The following is a 15,665-nucleotide window of genomic DNA, read 5'->3' as shown; positions in this document are numbered from 1 at the left end:
TTCTGAACTCTGCACCAGTCGCAGAACTTACGCCAACGGCAATGGTACAGAGACTTTGTTGCTGGCCGTCGGGCCGAGAGCAACACCTCCATCACGTCTTCAGGGAGGTCCCAATCCTTATACTTCAACCTTTCAGAAGCCAAGCGTGAAGGTTGAGGGATCTGACCACTGGATGGATAACCTGACCCTCACTCCCGTGAGAGCAGATCGTCTCGGTAGGGAAGACGACGTGGAGGACAGATGGACAAGTCGAGAAGGTTCGGGTACCACGTCCTCCGAGCCCACCCCGGAGCAATGAGGATCATCCGGGAACCGAACTTCCGTAACCTCCGCAGCACCTGCAGGATGACGGGGACTGGAGGAAATGCGTACAGCAGTGGGAATGACCACTCCACCACAAACGCGTCTCCTAAGGCTCCTTTTGGAGGAAATTCCCACGAGCAGAACCTCTCGCACTTCCGGTTGACACTGGAGCCGAAGAGATCCAATTGAGGGGTCCCCCAAAGGGCGAAGATCTCCAGGAGAATCTCCTGAGCCAACTCCCACTCGTGAGAGATCGTGCTCTGCCTGCTCAGAGCGTCCGCCGTCACGTTTTCGTCTCCGGACAGATGAACTGCCGAGATCGAAACTTCCTGCTGGATGGCCCAGAACTCGAGCTGCATCGCCTCCCTGCACAGAGGAAGTGACCCTGCCCCCCCTTTTTGTTGAGGTAGTGGATGTCCACTGTGTTGTCCGTCAGGATCAGGACATTCTTTCCTTGCACAGTCGGCAGAAAAGCCTTCAGGGCTAGCCTGACGGCCCTCAGCTCCAACAGATTGATATGGAGTCTGGACTCCGACGGAGACCAACGACCGCTGACTGTCAGCCCGTTGGCATGAGCTCCCCATCCCGTGAGGGATGCATCCGTCACGATCGTCACCTCCGGCCAGGGAAGCCAAAATGGAGCCCCCTTCATCAAGTTGCCTTCGACGGCCCACCACAGAAGGTCCCGGGCGGCACCTGAACCGGGTCCGACATCCTGCCGGAGGACTGCGACCATTGCATCTTGAGTGCCCACTGCAAAGATCTCATCCGCAGGCGAGCCACTGGCACCAGAAGAATGCAGGATGTCATGAGGCCGAGCAACCTCAAGAACTCGAACGCTGGGAGCGTCTGGGCATGCTGAAACCTGTGCACCATCTGCTGAATGTGAAGAGCCCTCACCTGGGGAGGAAAACACTGCCCCAGGGAAGTGTCGAGCACTGCTCCAATGTACTGGAGCCGCTGTGTTGGCGTCAAATGGGACTTCTTTAAATTGAGGGAGAAGCCCAGCCTGTGAAGGGAGTGGCAGGTGACTGACAGATGATCCAGGACCTGCTCGGGAGAGCATGCCCTGATCAACCAATCATCCAGGTAGGGGTAGACGTGAATCCCCCCTTGCCTGAGATGCGCTGCCACCACCACCATGAGCTTGGTGAAAACCCTTGGGGCGGAGGTCAATCCGAACGGCAGGACCCGAAACTGAAAGTGCGAGTCGCCAACCGCGAACCTCAGGTACTTCTTGTGCTTGGGATGGATCAGCACATGGAAGTAAGCATCCTTGAGGTCGAGAGACACCAACCAGTCCTGAAGCTGAAGGGCCTGGAGGACTTGAGAGAGAGTAACCATCTTGAACTTGTCCTTCCTGAGGAGTTTGTTCAAACCGCGCAAGTCCATGATGGGTCTCAATCCCCCGTCTTTCTTCGAAATCAAAAAATAAGGGGAATACCATCCCTTGTTCCTCTCCGCTACAGGCACCAGTTCTATGGCGCCTTTCTCCAGCAGGGCTTTAATTTCCTGCGCAAGGAGCGGATCCGGACTCTTCAAAGAGAGGTTCCCTGGTGGATTGTCGTGAGGTCTCTGCCGAAAGGGAAGACAGTAGCCGTGGGTTATGATCTCTAGAACCCACACATCTGAAGTAATGGCACGTCACTCTACAAGATGCTGCGCCAGCCTTCCCCCAACCGGTGAACCATGGGACATGGCCTCATGACTGAGTGGTAGCGGCTGCGGCGTTACCTGAGGGCAAAGAGGCAACTGCCCGAGCAGCCTTGGCACCACGGGTACCCTGTCGTCCACCGCTGGTACCCCTGCATTGGCCTCTTTGACTGCTAGCTCCTCTAGCTTTACTGAAGGACGAGTAATAGCGAAAGGAACCACCCCTCCATTGCTGTCCCCTAGGACGAAAAGGCGGAGGTTGGCGAACTGCAGCGCCCAACGACTTTGCTGCAGCTTTGGAGGTCTGCAACCTCTCAAGGCTCTCGTCAGCCTTGCTGCCAAAAAGGTGTTCACCGTCAAAGGGCATGTTGAGGAGCCGGGACTGCACATCAGGAGCAAACCCCGACTTCTGCAACCACGCAAACCTGCGTATCACGGTGCTCGCCGCCATGGACCTGCTGACGCATTCAGCCATGTCCAAACCCGACTGAACGGACTCACACATGGCATTCTTACCATCCTGGACCATAGCAAGGAAACCATCCCGTTCGTCCCCTTCGGGAATATGTTCAGTCGCTAACACAACACAGTTCCACAGAGTGTGTGTGAAACGAGACAAGGCACATATGGAGTTGGCCGCCTGAAGCGCCATACCACCTGAAGAAAACACTTTCTTTGCCCAGCCATCAAAACGTTTGTCGTCCCTATCAGGCGGATGGTAGGGTACGACGCCTGCTTTGCCGGGGCCGTGGCCGCCTGCACCACCAAACTCCCCGGAGTGGGGTGCCTGGTCAAGTAGCAGGGGTCGCTACTGGCTGGACGGTATTTTCGCGACAAGGACCTGCCCACTGCCGGGAGACTCTCCGGAGCAGTACAAGCCGCCGCCACCCTTCTCTGTAGAGCCATATGAAACGGCAGTACCGGGTCATTTGGGGGACCAACATCAAGGATGTCCGTGAGATCATCCTGCACAAACTCCCCTGGGGGAGCAGACCATCCCAAGTACTCGGAGACCCTAGCCATAAGGCGCCGGTATGAGGAATCGGCATAAGAGCCAGGCTCAGGCCTACAAAACTCCACCTCCGGAGAGGTGTCCAGTCCACTGGCATCATGCAGTGACTGCCTCAAATTGTCAAATTGGCTATGGCCCGAGACCATCTCATCTGGAACCTGACTAGGAACCAGGCCATCAGAATCCTCATCCACCTCCGAAATATATTCCAGGTGGTGAAAAGAAGGCACCTGAGAGTGCTTGCTCTTAACCAGAGCCTTTTTAGGGGGTTCCCCCGTGCCACAGGGTACCTCCGACACCCCGGCCTCGAAAGGCGTCGAGGGCGTCGAGTGAATCGGCGCCGGCGTCGAGAGAACAGGCACCGGCGCCGAGAGGATCGGCGTCGACGTCGAGTAAATCAGCGTCGACATCAGATGCAGCGCCGCCAGCATCGACGGCGTCAACACAGTCCTCGAAGCCGGAGCTCCGAGCATGTCCTTCGACGACCTGAGCGTCGACGGCTTCGACGACTTCCTCGGAGCCGGAGCCTCGAGAAAGCCTGTCGACGCCCTCGATGCCTCAGGCGTCGATGTCTTCCTCGAAGACATCACAGGTGCACACGGTCTCAAACGCGTCGAGGACCGGGACCTGGAACGGGTACGTCGAGAACGAGTCCCCTTGTCCGAACGGGACCTCTCCCGTGACTCGTGCCGACCACTCTTGCGAGCGGTGTCTCTCGACCTCTCACGGCCGACCCCACTCGGGGGCGCGGACGGCTTAGTACCCTGCGACTCGAGAATCGCCAGCATTTTCTTCCCGAAGGAAGCCCATTCCTCCGGCGTCGCACGGCTGGTGGGGTTAGCGACGTGACGGGCAGAGTCCTCAGAAGAGGACCTGGAAGACGACCGCTGTCGGCGCTTCCGAGAATGCCTCGAAGAGGCCGAGGAGTGGCGAGACCGACTCCTAGAAGGAGACCCACGAGACTTCCGACGACGACGCAGAGAGTCACCTCTCGAATCATCCATTGAAAGCCCCGCAGTCTTCGACTTCCGGGGCTTGGACACCGACCTACCGACAACTTCTTCTTACGTTCCCGTAAGGCTTTGGACCTGGCAGTCGATACAGTCATCCATGTCGTGGGCCTCCACGAGGCACCAGAGGCAGGCGTCGGCGAGTCCGTCACCGACATCTTGGACCCACACTCCCCGCACTTCTTGAAGCCCGGACGCGGGGTCGAAGACGAAGTAGAAGACATCTTCTTACAAAGGATTTTCTCACAAAAACAAACAGGTTCGAAAAACTGAGAAGAACAGAACTCCAAAGAGTCGAGGCATAACCGAGATTCACAAAGCAACACGTTCGCGGAAAAAACGGAACTGAGGCTACAGGCGTCGTGCGTCCTACTTATCACATCGGATGACGTCGGACGTCGGAGGAGGTCCTCGACGACGGCGCATCGACGTCATCGACGCAGGACGCAGACGCCGAAAAATGTTTCCGAAGCAGCACAGCTGTGGTGATTTCCTGTCATAGATATGGAATACATCGGAGGACCCAATCCCCTCGAAAGGAACTTTTTGTTTGTTATTTTGAACCTATCAAGCCATCGGAGGCAAGAAAGCTAACCCCCAAAGGTCCTGATATCGATAGGAACTGTTTGTGTATCCGAGTCTGTAAGAGCGGGATCCAGGGGTGAAAAGTCATCACCCAAAGTACATTTGTAAAGGAACTTTTATTTATTCTTTTTTAATACATCAGGTCCTCAAAGGCAAGAGACTTTTAAGAGAAAAGAGACTTGGCCATCGACGGTCCTAATAGCTGAGAACTGAATTGTCATCTCATGCTGGCAAAGCTCGAGAGTGTGCTGTGTTCAGGAGTCCCACCTTGTCCCGTGCTTCAAACGTGGGGAAGGGAGAACCAGCCATACCATCCTGACTATTCATTTTGCTAACACGTCTTTATTTCTTGTGAACCCTATCCCACACTCTTTGTTTGTATTTAGCGTAAGGATTGACAGTAGGTTTTTCATAGTATAGGCCCTTTTATTTGACAAGACGCCACTAGTACTGCCGTATTATTATTTGATGGTCGTAGCTTGCTCCCATCTTAGATTTAGGTTTAGATTAGGCATTTTGCCAACCCTCATATGAAGTTTCATAACCACCCTTGAACTGTGATCACATATGTCTGTCTTTATGGTTGCCATCATTAGTTCCTTGGAGTACTGACACAGAAAACTACCCTAGGACACAAACCATTGACATACTATAGTGGGAAATTAGACCCAGTAATGAGAGGACATTACCCTTGTGAGCAAGCACTGGCTGCTGCTACATTCACAGTAGAGAAGACAGCGAGTATTACAATGTGGTGCAGTACCACCCTATTCGTGGAGCATGCTCGCTTTGCAATACTCTGATGACCCAAGAGTACTTTGACCACACAGAGGGCTTTGGGGTACGAAGTAATATTATCAAATCCAGCTATTAAGGTAGTAAGATGCAGGACTGTAAATCCAGCGACATTTGTAGCAGAACCAATAGAGGAGGGGGACTACATACACAACTGCACCACATACATGGAACAGTATGACAATTTTCCAAAAGAAAGAGAAAAGCAATTTGAGGGGGGAGAAGTGCTTTACATTGATGGTTCTTCGACTATAGACCAGACCATGGGGGAAAGAAACACTGGGACGGCGGTAGTGAAAACAGATGGGACAGCTGGAGTAGCAGCAAGTGCGCGATTACCGTTACATTTTTCAGCGCATGCAGCAGAATTAGTGGCTCTTATATTGGCTTTAGAGCAGAGCAAGAACCAGAAAGTGACAGTCTATTCGGACTCCGCCTACGTGACTTTCACAGTGCCTTCTGGGTTGTCATGATGGCAGAGGAGGGGCATACACTGTGCTGATGGTCCGCCTGTGCAGCACGTTCCCATATTCGGTAGACTCATAGAGGCGCTTCAACTCGCAGCAGACATAGCGGTCATGAAGTGCCAAGCCCACATGAGGTGGGAGCCTCCCGTCTCTAGGGGCAATGAAACAGCAGATGCAGAAGCAAAGCGTGCAGCATATTTCGCTGACATTTCAGATTTTGATACTTCATCTCACACATGTATTCATGTGCGTGCGATGGTGTACAGGAAGGGTATAACGCATTAACAATGAACAAGATAATGGATTTACAGGGAAGTGCACCAAAGGAAGAAAAAGAATTATGGGTAAAAAGGGGATGCTCTATATCTCCATCCGAAGCCCTTTGGTGACAGGAAAGCACAGGCAAGCTGGTGATGCCATTGGTGCTATTACAGACTGCAATCACACAAGTACACTATCTGACCCACATGGGGAAGGATGTACTTGCTGCTCACATTGAGGAATAGTGGCTTTGTCCCAATTTAGCAGAACATTTTATTGCATTTATAAATAATTATGTCATCTGTAAGAGTTTCACTGCAGGTTATACCCTGAGAGTAGTGAGAGGAGCCATACCTCATCCACTAGGTCCTTTTCACCATCTTCACATAGATTATATAGATATGGTCCAAGTATGTCTGGGCTAATATTATATGATACAAGTTGTGTACCCATTTTCCGGATGGATCGAGGCTGGTCTCTTTTCACACCTGATGCCCTTAGAGCTGCAAGATTCCAAGTTAGAGTGGTTTTCCCATGCTGGAGCAAGTGTGAGGTCTTGCGGTGTGACAAGGCCCCTCACTTTGCTAAGGACGTTTTTCAGCACATAACTTTACTGGGGATACAGCATAAGTTTTCCTGTTATTATCACCCACAAGCGATGGGGTGTGTGAACACCTCAAAGGCCTACTAAAGGAAAAGATAGCAAAGACAAAGGCCACTCTAAATAAGAGTTGGCTGCACTGTCTACCCTTAGCCCTATTTGCATTGCGCAACCATCCGGTATCCAACCACCATTTAATGCCACACGAGGTGGTAACTGGACAGAGCATGACACTCCCCCTGGGACCTCCCATTAGAGCACTAGCAGCGCCAATTCTGTGTCAAGTGTGTTCGGTACTGAAATGCATGATTATGTAACTTCTTTGATGGGTAGTGCATCTTTTATTTCTCACCGTCTGTAGGCACGGCAGGAGAGGTCGAAGAAGAACGAAGAGGATGACTTTTCAGAAACAAACGAGAATCACTTATTACAACCACAGCTCTACCCTGGAGAGACAGTGCTTCTCCGGAACTTCATCCGCACCTGGTATAAGCCCAGGTGTGAGCGCCACTATACCATGGAGGAAGCAACCAATCGGGCTACAAAGATATGCAGGAAGCAGACCGGGTATTACATTGGAGATTTGAAACCCTGTCGGGCAGAGACCTCTCCTAGCCATGAAGAAGACTAAGGCGATTCAAGAAAAGGGGCAGAAACAACAACTAAACCAAGAGAGCGTCAAGTAGAAGATTTTCAACAATGACTAACATGCTCTAGAGCAAGAGAGCTAGGAAAATGACTTTTCATACATCAAGATTAGGCACACTGACTTTGTCTTACACATAGCTATTCATTGTGAAAGTAGCGGCTGTTGTTTTCGAGTTCCATGAGTTCCCAAAGGCCCTTTACCTTCCAGGATTATTTTATTTGACACGTCATGCAATCAGAATCAGAGAGAAGGTGCACCTCCTGCTCTATTCTTTAATGCCCTGCTGCTCTATCGAGCCCAAACTTATCCACGACTTAATCACAGAAACACATCTGTCATCGAAGTGCTCAGTGACACCAGAATTTTGTATAGAAGAGACTGTTTTTCATCGCACTCGCACAATACTACACCCATAGAGCTTGATCTGACTTATATAATTATGCATTCTTGAGGAATTTCAGATGGGTTTTTCTACATCACATTTGGAGCAACACAAGTGTCCGAAGAGGAGTAAGTCATGGGTGCCATCATTAAAAGTGTGAGTGTGATATTCTGTGCCTTCTGTTGTCTCTACCACTTTGCCCTCATCCTCGCATGAAGATTATTCTTTGTAAATGCACAAGCTGTGACTCCTACTAACATAACTACGACCCAAGCAGGTATGGCCACTATATGAGGTAATGCAATGAGCAATGCCAAACTAGTAAGAAGAAGTATGCACAGTGCATACTTAGATTTAAGTGGGGGTTGATTCATGTCTAACTAATTTGGCCTGAGTATCTAACAACATGTGGTATGAACACATGACCAAGGTAGGTAAACAAACCACTGGAGAGAGCCGTTATGTCTGCTCTCTCCTCCCTTATGCCATGAGTGCCTCCGGAACGTTTGTGGCAACTGAAATCCCAGCAGCAAGAGCACAATGTCTTATGCATTTATTGTTGTGCACCACAAGATGAAGATTTCAAGGGAAAAGATTTACCTTGAGATGGATGTCCAAAAAGACTTTTCCATATGAAGATAACTATATAAAGACTCAAGAGTTGATGGGTGATTACTGGAAAAAAGATCAGGCCATCAAATACATAACAGAGGGTCCACAGAAAGGAGAAACACGGGTGCTGACTCAAAAGGAGTTGCCATGTCCCAAAAGGGGACCAGTAGAACTAGGAGGGGAACCAGGATGCTGGGAAAGACCACAGGTGCTAGTGTATGTATACACAGCTGAAGGATGGAAGAAAAGAGTGGTAGGGAGAAAGGCATATGCATTCCTGACAGTTCCAGTTCAAACAGTATAAGAGGAAAAATGAAAAATGCCTGAAAGAATGGGAAGCAAGTGTGAAGTTGCTAACATGGCTGGAGCACGAGGCGGGGCCAATGCCCAAAGTACCGATCAAAGGAGCAGCATTATGTTTCCAGAATGATGGTCCAGTAAAGGTTGGAGAAAAAAGGAATATAAGCAGACAGTGAAAGTTCCAGGCATGAAGATCAGAACGGCAGTATTGATGGACCACTTACTGGGCCTGCGCATCCAAAGCATACATGAAAATGCCAACTAACTGGGGGGAGTGGGGTGTGCTCACTGGTACATCTGAACACACGAGCACTGGTAGTACCCCAGAAGGATATCAAAGTGGACAGATTCCCCCAAATGGACTGTAACAAGAGAAAGAAGAGATCTGTACAGCTGACTAGATTAAAAAGGGGAAACATGTATCATCAGCAATGGAGGACTCCCTGGATGCAATACCTTCAGAGCATCAACTGTTTAGCAGAACCGCAATATTCTTTGCATCCATCATTCCAGCAGTGCAGGCCAGCACAAACACGAAATGGCTCCAGATCACGAGGTGAGAGCTGATGCAGACAATAAATTTGACCATCAAGGGGTTCAATGCAATCAAAGAATAGCTCAGAGCTGTCATGTTAATGGCATTACAGAATAGATATGTGCTAGACCTACTAACGGCCATGGAAGAACGAGTGTACACCAAGATTGTGTCCTTTTATTGTACAGTCCTTCCAGCAAATGACGTAGACAGCGGCACGCTCACTGCCGCGATTACCAGATTATCAGAGATGCATACCAAAATGGAGGCAAAGACGGATGCTGCAGGAAAAGATGAAGGATGGCCGTCATATCTTTTCATAGGTACCAACATGGATGGCCGATGGACTGAAGGTGTTAGCAGCAGCACTAGTGTTGATATTACTGACCTTCTGAGTTATCAGAATATGGATTACACAATGCCAAACAATGACTAAAAATACTGTGATGCACTGTACTGGTGAACACAGACTCAGAAGACGACACCATAATAAAAGCTTGAGATACACTGAGAGCATAGATAACACATTGTCCTCTGTTTCCAGCCAGAGTATTGTTTGACGATCCCTACAACACCAATGACTACTGGGGAAAATGGATTTGGTGCAACCCTGGAGGAGACTGCAGCTTTGTGACATGGAGTTTTGATGATCATGCAAGATTCTATGGACACCTAGGAGGAGTGACAAAGATGTGGCTCCCAAAGCTAAAGGCGTACAAGACTAGAGGTGTGGTCGACAAGTCGACCAGAGAAGGGATTGAATAGAGGGTCCCTGGAATTGCCCTGATGACCCCTATGCGAATGTCGACTAGCGGGATGAAGAATGAAAGGGGTAATTATCTGTCTGGCCTGTCACCAACCACACCAATGTATCAAAGACATGACAAGAGATATTCTATCAGACAGCTACTCCAAACATATCCAGTTGATGGTTTCGAGGAGAGAGAGGTCTCCTCAATGGATCAGACCGACTGACAATAAAGCCAGGTATCGATGGCATGATTAGTGACATCACGACATAGCAGCATTAGCCATGAAGCAAATATGCATCCATGCATGCAGTTACACAGGCACACACCAGACTGACATGAAAAACATGGTTATAACTCCTGTAGGTAGAGGACAGATACATGTACATAACGCTAACAACCTTTTCTTTCTTTCTTTCTTTCTTTCTTTCTTTCTTTCTTTCTTTCTTTCTTTCTTTCTTTCTTTCTTTCTTTCTTTCTTTCTTTCTTTCTTTCTTTCTTTCTTTCTCTCTTTCTTTCTCTCTTTCTCTCTTTCTCCCCTTCCCACCTTTCTCTTTCTTTCTTTCTTTCTTTCTTTCTTTCTTTCTTTCTTTCTTTCTAGCAAAAACACAAGTCACAGAATAAACATGGACCAAGCTTGCATATGCTTTATTGCAAATAACTACAAGAAGCCATGAAACCATATAGAGAACCTATAGAGTGACTGTAGTGAATTAGGTAGGAAAAGCCAGGCCTCAAGTACATGGAAGGGGATACATGATCCATGCAGCACGAGGTGCAGAGCTGGTGTTCATATCCAAGGACAAGGGCAGGTGGAAAAACCTGGTTCCCGAGACAGCAAGCCACCTGCAAGCCACCTGCAAAAAGTCTGAATAAAATCGTCATTATTGCAGACAGTAGGGCTCCATTTTGCGGTCCACTCCTACGTGTCCTAGCAGGACAGGACAATGCCCATTTACTCGAGGTGGGAAGAGAAGCTGTTCCCAGAGAGATGGAGTGAATTGATACAAGTGTTGCCTACCAAAACTGCAACATGCAGGCACTCTCCCAGGCTAGGTGATCAGACCACTAGCAAAATAGGGAACACACAGCCCTCCATGGCCCTTCCCATCAACTTGAACAGGTACTGTGAGAAATATGGAGGTGTCTGACCCGCTGGTCCCCAGGGATCTAACATCCAGGTGGCCAGAACACAGCCATCGCTTTTGGATACAGTTCCTGGGGTGGACCAGTGGTGGGAGGATCACCTGGGTGAGGGGTCTTCAGGGAGTGGAAGTGGGACACCGGATGGTAAGACACAGTATCCCCTTCCCTGTCACACCTTTACCCCATCCTACTAGGTAGGATACTTAGGAACTCAATCCACTCCCACTTTTCCAACACAAACACTTTCTCACAGACAGCGAATGTGAGAGGAAATGGACTAATACCCGAAGAATCCTGCATTGTGTGTCGACAGCACCCGGGGGTCTCCCGCGTCGATCCTCGAGGCAGGGAGAATCGTTTGCCGCTGTGGTACTGTCCTTGGCTCATACAACAAAGCAGCACCAGTGAAGTCAGCACAGCCGTGAGTTGGGGAGACTGATACCAGACCGGTCTGTGTTGATGCCAAGGTTGCAAGCAGCAACATTGTATAGTGAAAACTGAAGAGAACAGTGTATGAAGCGTATGTGGCAAGCGATGCAAACATAATTAAACAGCAGATGAGTGATTGAACTTTGTAGCCAAGATATAATAATATAGACAGAGTGGTCCAGTACCACATGGGCGCTCATTTGAAAGTCTCTGTTAGGTCTCCAGCTGAAAGGTGGCAAATGTGAAAAGTGATAAGGAATTGTGAAATCAAAGTGGTCCTGCAACAGGTCAAGAAAAACCCTGTGCACATTCAAAAGTCTTTGATAATTAAGGAAAAAGCATATGAAGTAGATCTGACCCCGACTGAGGGTGATCCAAGATCTGAGCCTGATTGAGGGGGATATGGATCTGAGCCTGGCCGAGAGGGTTCCAGGGTGAACGGGACACCCAAAATTGAGAGCCTTTTGATAAGAGAAGGATCTGAGCCCGGATGAGGGGGATCCAAGGTAAAGTACATTGTGTTGAGAGGATCCGAGCCCGGCAGAGGGGAATCTGAGGTGAATAGTGAATTGCCTAAGAAATTGAGTACTTGTGAAATCTGAAAGAGGAAAAGAAGTTTCATTTATTTGTCGTATCAGGCCCTCTGCATGAAGAGACTTTGAAAGACAAAGAGACTTGGGCACAGAAGGCCAGGTTGCTAATGATTGAACGGTATCCTTGTGCTAGAAAAGCCAGAGACTGTGCTAAGCTCCACTGTACTGCCTTATCCTGTACTGAAAACATGGGGAAGGGAAGCCAGCGGCCTGAACATCCTGACATATCATTTTGTGAACACTTCTTTCTTTTTTCGTAAAATTGTTTCCCACACTATTTGTATTTAGCAGTAAGGATTGGAAATAGGTTTATTATGATAGGCCCCATTATTTTGACAAGACACTAATAGGACTGCTTTATTATTATTTGATGGTCATAGCTTGCTCCCATCTCTAGATTTAGGATTTAGACAGGCATTTTTCAAACCCTTTTTAAGTTCAATGAACACCCTTGAACTGTGATCACTTGTGCCTGTCTTACTGTTGATACCATACATTCCTTATAGTACACCGAGCTCTGTGACCAGAAAGGATCCCAGAGCTTGGAGGACCTACCTTAGCCAATCCAGAAGCTCGATTTGTGAGGTGGTGTAAAATGTTGCATGGGCCAATGGTCTTCCTGCGAGACTACAACACTGTAGTTTGTGTAAGCTGACCAACAAGGACACCTCATAGGTTTTGGGCTGGACCTCATTTTTGTGACATCACTCGGAGAAAAAAACAATGTGACACAGGTACAGGAACGGAGATTACTGGACATTTGTTTTCCTGTACAATCCCTGTCTGTGTTGGATAATAAAATACAGTATACTTTTCCCCATGGCAGAGTCTCCCGTTTTTGCATTGGGAAGTCTTTGATGGGCCCGAGATTCTCTGCTAACGTGGGACATTGTTATTGTAAATCCCCAATTCCTCTGGTATACAAAAAGGCTGAATAAAATGCCTATGGGGAGTGCTGAACTCACTGAGCTGTCTTGCCAGCTTTACCTTCACAATGTCATTATAATGAGCAGAGCATGTACCATATATTAGAATCACGTGACCCCATACCTCTGTTTTCAATTGTGATACATTAATTTGTTCAATGAAAGCGCAATGATTTACATAAAGGTCTTTTTTATGTCGTCATCCAGATTTCACAATGTTATCCACACTGATCAAATCAAATGTGGTGCAAACTTAACAAGTGAGACAGGTGGTTTAAAACAGGGGTCTGCAACCTGCAGCTCTCAGAATCTTTTGCACTATGGCTCCCTGTGATGAATCAACTTCCAGGGCACCAGTGGTCCAGGGATGAATATCGGTTTCTAAACCATCAAACAGTCCCACACCTCTAGTACACCAGAAGGGATCCAAACAGATTGGAAACACAAGTCAATAATAAACCTCCTTGTCCAATTTTGGTAACGTTGACTGAACGGCAGGCTTATCGCTGAAAGTCTGTGGATCGTTGATTATTTGCAACACAGCAAAAATACAATTATTACCCAATGGTAAAAAGGGACTGTCCAATGAAGGTTGTATACAAATCAACTTTATTATTACTACAACAAACAGTTCTAGTATGCTATGAAATACAACCCACCCTGTAAAGGAATGCAGAGGACAGACAGTTTCAAGAAGGAAAGGGGATACACTCTGGATACTGACAGGAGGGTAGCTGGTAAAGTAATTAATCACAATAGTTCAAGGATAGTTGGTTTCAGCAAAAAGGGAGCAATGGGTCAAAAAATATCACTTTGGGCTTTTGGAGAAGGAATAGGGGGACAGAACTACAATGTGCCTTGAGCTTGTAGAAGTTCTTGGTGCTCGACAGCATCAGGTCGGTTTCAGTGCGCTTTGCAGCATCTGCGACAGAGTTCTCAAGATGGAAGATAGCTGCGGGTATCAGGCGGCAGGCTGTTCAACGAGCGAGGCTGGATGTATGGCTGCAGGCGGGCCTACACAGCAGCTCAGGATCAGGAATTAATGTCTCAGTGCAACTTGGTGGGTCTGAAGCACTGGTCGAGGTGTCTCAGGCGGCAAGTGTAGCGTTAAAACAGTCAGCAGTGCAGATGGTTGCAGTTTGAGGGGCACAACTGGCTCGAAAATGTCCTTTGGTGGCATCGAAGTGGGCTCCAAGTGGCTGTTGGGCTGCCCGGAATTGCTGTTGGATTTGCTACCGTCAAGAGAAGTTCCAGCTAGTGCGGCAGTGCTTTTTCTCCAAGCGCCATGCGCAAGAGGAAGTTTTCGGATGGCGAAACGCCGCATTGGACATTGCAACAAGGAACAAACTTTTGATATTCCTCACTGAAAAGTTTTTCTTCCTTTAGTCTGGAGAAGCCGCGGCATCTATAACAGGACTCTTATGTGTGTGCCTTCGTTACGTTCTAAAGGATAACTGATCCTTCGTTCTATTTTTGTTGCAGTCACTCTTGGATTAGCTCCGCCCCCTGTACTCGCCGCACGGCCCCCTGCAACTCCCAACTGCCTATTTTAGCCCTCGTGCACGTGCATCGCGCGTGCGCATCGAAGTGGGCTCCAAGTGGCTGTTGGGCTGTTAGGCGGAGAGGCGGTGAGCACGGGCCATGTGAGGTGTTTTCACTCCTCAAATCCATTGACCTAAGTGGTACGTTAAGGTTAAATGGCTTCAAGTCTGCGCAGTGGGCGGCCTTTAAAATCGTCTCCCTCTAAAACCACGAAAAAAAGTTTTAAAAAAAACAAAAAAATGTTACTGGTTAAAGACTCTGTGAGGAGTGACGCTCCTGGGCCAAGTGGAACCACTGGTCTAGCAGCGCACTGGGGCCCTATAAACGATCAGGACCTAATAAAACATGAGGTGGCGTTCTCCTATGCGCGTGCCCAGGCACTCGCAGCTGCAACAAATGGGTCTCCCCCCTCTGGCGCTAAAAATTTCCCCCAAGTAAGCCCTCACCTAAACCACCCCGCAAAAGCTTCCTTAGCATGCGTATGGATATTGTAGCTCCTGCTCCGGAGCACTCTATTGAGGACATCCCCTCCTCGCCCTCTGACAACTCTATATTAGCCCCGGTTGTACTCGCTGCCCTTGAAAAACGGGTGCGTTTATCGGTTGGTCCTTCTACGCCAGTTACTTTCCCGAGTTGCAAAAGAGCTGACGTGCATATTCACTGCAAAGACACAACACTAATGGAGGACTTAAACATCTCGCCAACACCTCCTTCCAATGAAGACCAGCCTACCAATTTTCCTGTCTCTAGCTCCTGGCCATCTTCTCCAACCCAACCTCCATGTGCCACCACAAAAGCTGTAATAGACCCCATGTATTCGCCTCCTAAAAAGGTCTCGAATCATCCATTGGGTTTCGATATTTTGGAACCCACAGGGGACATGCAATCTCTTGAAGCATCCTACCCACTACCCAGAATACTCAACTTACTAGATCGTGGCCATGAGTACACGCATTATGAATTAAGAGATTGCAAAACAGCGCTGACAGAAATTCTACTAAAAATTAATAAATTGGAGGGTTTTATATTTGCGGACAGTCTTAGACGGGTACCAGAGGGGCAGCAACTGTCGAAAATGGAAGCACCCTCAAACAGCTCCGTGACTACCCAAACAG

General features: G+C 48.6%; 1 long non-coding RNA gene across 1 annotated transcript in view; it reads left to right on the top strand.

The window, feature by feature from the left end:
* The window catches only part of LOC138487662 (uncharacterized), a 265,504-nt gene extending 252,607 nt beyond the window's left edge, over positions 1-12,897 (top strand). Inside the window, exon 2 of the long non-coding RNA XR_011274524.1 lies at positions 7,049-12,897. This is a non-coding gene — a long non-coding RNA (uncharacterized lncRNA). The remainder of the gene's footprint in view (positions 1-7,048) is intronic.
* Positions 12,898-15,665: the final 2,768 nt, after the last annotated feature.

The sequence above is a fragment of the Ambystoma mexicanum genome, chromosome 9 (genome assembly GCF_040938575.1).
Source record: "Ambystoma mexicanum isolate Mex_15411 chromosome 9, UKY_AmexF1_1, whole genome shotgun sequence".
NCBI classification, from domain to species: Eukaryota; Metazoa; Chordata; class Amphibia; order Caudata; family Ambystomatidae; genus Ambystoma; species Ambystoma mexicanum.
Note: the sequence above shows the minus strand (reverse complement) of the source record. Positions and strands in the feature narration are given on the sequence as shown.